Here is a 4,976-nt window from a genome sequence, read left to right as displayed (position 1 = left end):
AGAGCATGAAGTAGAGTCTGGGGTTCCCCCCCCCAGGTGCCTGTTGGGGCCTGGGTTTCAGCTGTCCACACCACAGCAGTGGGCAACGAGCTTAAAGCCCCTGATGGCTCTGGGCACTGACTCTCACCAGTGGCTATGGATGAAGTCACAGGCGATTTTCAGCCAGCACCGGAGGGGTTTTATTCTTAAGACGCTCTCATTCATCTTCTTTATCCTCTCCTGGTTGTAGATAGTACGTGAGTATTTAGTCTTGTTTTGTTGTTGATTGTTTTCAAGTTGAGCACAACTCATAGTGACCCTATGAACAAAAGACCTGAAGCCTTTCTGTAACTATAGACATTTATCATAGAGTTTCTGGAGGCATGTTGTTTAGGAAGTGGATGCCACTCCTGCTTCTAAATCTTACCTGAAAAAAATATTTAGGATGTGTTTGATTGATAAGATTAAAAAGAAAAGAATTAGAATAATTCCTTTGCTTCTAGACTGTACAAATAAGTATGTAGTGGTTTCATTAACCCAAGATGCTCATGGATGGATTGGGGTGGTGGTGTTGAAGGAGTCGACAAAACACAGTCCTATGTAACAGTCAAGTGAGATGTTTAAAGAAAAGAAGAAAAAAAACCCAAACAAACCAAGAAACAAAACAAGCAAACAAACACCACCCATGAGAAATCGGTTTATCATGCAAGCACTGTTCAAATGAAAGCTGGGGTGACTAGATTTCAGAACAAGAACTACTACCAGAAAAAAGGAGTGGCATTTCATAACAACAAAGAGGCAGGTTTATCAAGAAGAAATAAATAACAACCCCGATCTGTGTTCGCTCCTAATAAGAGAACCTCCCTCACATCACAAAGAGCAAAGTTTAATAGAACTAAAAGGAGCAGTAGATGAGTCCACACTGCATTTGGATGTTTTGGCAACTGACTGTCAGTCACCGACAGAGGAGGCCAAGTAAAACATTGCTAAAAGTATAGCAAAGACACCCTAGACATGAATCAAAGTTTTCTTTAAGAAGATTTTAGCAAAGATATCCTATAATATGGGGAGCTCTGGTGGCCTATTGGCAATAAGCCGCATCGCAGTCCTGAAGGCATGTCGTTTGAGGCCACAGATTCTCTATGGGAGAAGGATAGTCAATCTCCTCTGTTTTCGTAACTGTCTCTGAAAACCTGTAGGAGGGTCAGGTATAGGTTAGTTTTGACCCGATGGTAAACAACAACAACAACAATAACATCCTATAATATAACCTAATTATTATTTATAGATTGCTTTACCCAGCAATTTGATGAACTTTTATCACAAACACAACAAGAAATAAAAGAGATACCTTGGAATTTGGTAAATATTTAGAGATAAGACAACATGTTAACACAGGTATTTCGTAAAACAAATCACAAAGTAAATTTGAAAATATTTATAACTAAAGGAAATCAAAGCACCGTAGATCGAAATTTGAGATATGCAGATAAGCTATGATAAGAGGGGACATTGGTATGAAAGTTTAAATTAGAATAGAAATACTAAAGCTGTTATTTAAGTTTCTACATAAAGAGACTGTTGCAGACGAGCAAAACAAATTGAAACCATCCCAAAGAAAGAAATATCTTTCTGTGGCATTGAATTGGAACCCACTAATAGCTGATGACATCAGTAGGATTTCAGAGGCTACAAATCACATGAAAGGAGATTGCTCACCTTTCTGCCATGGAATAGCTGGTGTATTGGTAACACCAGTGTGATTCTCTAGCTACTAGGCCATCAGAACTTCCTTAAGAAGGAAATACCAAGTATCAATAAAAATGAAATCAGTGAAATAAAGAACAAAATGATAGGGGAAAATAGTAAAACAAAAGCAGATACACTGTTAAAAATTAGTAAAACTGACAAGTATTTTTCTCTGGCTAATCATAAAATAAAGTGAAATGAAACACATCGTATTATCAGGGGGAAAGTGTACATCTCCATAGAACCTACAAAGAAAAAATAATTAAAAATTTTATGAAAAGTCTTAAAGCATTAAATTTGACACTAAAATGAAATGAAAATTTTACTTGATAAACACAAATGATGAAAGCTCTCTCAAAAAGGAAGAAATTTATAATAAAAAAGCCCTATTCTTAATGAAGAAATTAATAAGAAAATCCTTCAGCTAGTACAGAAATTGAATCACTCTACAAAAATTCCCTATGAAAATAGGTAAGTACAACTTTTCTAATTACAGATGGTATGGTTTTTACATAAGGATATACAAAAAGGAAATGATAATTAATACTTATGAATAATTCTCTGAAAAAAACCAATGTGATGTATCAACTTTCACTCATATAAAATACCTTTTTAAAAAAAGAATATACAAGTTTCATCTATCATTTCCATGTAATCCAGTCATAATCACAGAAGATACTTTTGTAGAAATTGACTCAGCTGATTCTGACATATATACAAGACACTGAAATCATAGAAGAGTAAATTTTTAAAAGTAGAAAATAAAGTTGGAGAATTTAGAATTCTTGATTTCAAAACTTAATGCTATGTTAAATCAAACTATGGTATTTCAGTGAGTATAATGGCATGGAATAAACTATAGAATCGACATATGTGGTCAATGGATTTCTGACAGTAAAACCAAGACAATTCAATAAGGAAAATTCTTCTTTGACATCCATTTGAAACAACTGGAGATCCATTAGTAAAAACAAAGCCAAAGCCTCAGCCATTACATCCTATCATACATATCAACTCAATTGAGTGTAGGCCTGAGGACACAAGCTATAAACTACAAAATGTAGGGGGAAAGAGAGAGTATCTCTATAACTTAGGGTGATGGAGCAATCACAAGACATAATTGAGACTAATGACTTAATTAAAACTATGACATAATTGAGACTAACCACATAATTGAAACTACTGAACTTTTTAGAAAGAAATTTTGCTGTTTAAAAAAAAAAAACGTTTTTTGAGATTAAAAGTAAAATCTCAGGTTGGATGAGCATGGTTGTGGAATATATGTGAAAAAACCTGTGTAGTCAGAATTCTTAATAACACTAAGGACAGGACAGATAATTATTTTATCTGATCACTAGATAACTATTTTATTTAGTTTTAATTTTAGAAACTATGGTATGATATTTGAGTGGACCATGATAGGTATAAAAATGACAAGGAAACATCATTGGTCACTTGACGAATGCAAATGAAAAACAAAATGAGACACCATTGCCCACCACCAACAAGTTGGTTTTGAAGGGGCCCCTGCTCCTGGGACTCTATGTGTTAGATGAGGAAAGTGCTCTTAGTGCTTTCTGTGGTGGAATTTGCAGAAGTAAATCTCAAGGAATCTTGAGGCATCTCTGTTGTGTATTTGAACCTCTCACATTTTGCTTAACAGTGAGTGTGCTAACTCTTGACACCACTGAAAGACCCCTTACTCTCAGTGTTTGTCAGGTGCCATTGAATTTATTTTGATTCGCAGTGACCCAGTAGAACTGTTTCACAGTGATTTCTAGCCAGTCTTTTTAGGGACAGATTCCCAGTTCTTACCCCCAGAGTCATGTTGGCTTCCAAGTGTCAATTGCTTGTTGTTGTTGTTGTTATGCACCGCCAAATCTCTTGCAACTCAGAGCGACACTATGTACAACAGCTCTGAACCCTGCACTATCCTCAGCCAACTTTATTGTCTCTGACACACTTACCCTCATTACCCCAGTCACTGAATCAATCTATCGCATTGAAGGTCTTCCTATCTTCCTCTGTCCCTCTGCATTTCCAAGTATGATGTCCCTCTGAAAGAACTGGTTCCTCCTTGCCACATCCCCAAAGTATATCAGGTGAAGCCTCAGAATCCTTGCCTCTAAGGAGAGCCTAGTTTCACCCTCTCACAGACGAACCTATTTGTTCTCCTGGCAGTCCATATTCAATACTCTTCTACAGAACTATAGCTCAAAATTATCAATTCTCCTTCTATCACCCCTAGTTTGATGATTAGCAAGTGATAGCAAAAGACCATGTCCTGTATCAGGTACACCTTAGTCTCCAGACTGACATCATTGCTCTTCAATGCTTTGGAGAGGTTTCTGACAGCAGACTTTCTGAATGCATTACGTCTTTTAATTTCCTGTCTCCTGGTGACAAGAATGTTGACCGTAGAGCCAAACAAACTAAAGCTGTTAACAATCTCAGTCTCCTCACCATCTATTATGATATTGCCATTTAGCCCAATGGTGAGATTCGTTGTTTTCTTGATATTGAGCTTCAATCCATTTTAAAGGTTGCAGTCTTTGACTGTCTGCAGCAAATGATTCGTTGTTTTCTTGATATTGAGCTTCAATCCATTTTAAAGGTTGCAGTCTGACTGTCTGCAGCAAATGCTTCGGGTCCTCCTCAATGTCAGCAAGCAGGGTTGTGTAATCTGCATAAGATTTTTGATGAATCTTCCTTCAATCCTGATGCCACATTTCTCCTCATAAAGTCCAGCTTTCCAGATAATCTGTTCTGAATATGCATTGAAAAGGTATGGAGATAGGACACATCCCTGGCATACACTCTTCCCAGTTTTGAACTATGCAGTGTTTGCATGCTCTGTTCTGATGACTGCCTCCTGGTCCAAGTATAGATTTCGCATAAGCATGATCAAGTGTTCTGGGATTGCATTCTTCTCAGAGCCAGACACTGTTTTTTGTGGTCCAGACAGTGAAATGCCTTTTCATAGTCAATGAAACACAGATAGACATTCCTCTGGTACCTTCTGCTTTCAGCCAAGATCCATCTAACAGCTACAATATTCCTAGTATCATGGCCTCTTCAAACACAGTCTGCACATCTGGCAGTTCTCTGTTGACATGGTGTTCCAGTCATTTTTGGATAATCTTCAACAGAATCTTGCTTGCATATGATATTAATGATGTTGTTGTTATGTACCATCAAGTCACTTGCGACTCATAGCGAACCTGTGTACAAGAGCTCTATACACTCTT

Source organism: Elephantulus edwardii, unplaced genomic scaffold, assembly GCF_000299155.1.
Source record: "Elephantulus edwardii isolate Elephantulus edwardi_28Jun2011 unplaced genomic scaffold, EleEdw1.0 scaffold00097, whole genome shotgun sequence".
NCBI lineage: Eukaryota > Metazoa > Chordata > Mammalia > Macroscelidea > Macroscelididae > Elephantulus > Elephantulus edwardii.
This window is presented reverse-complemented; position numbering follows the sequence as displayed.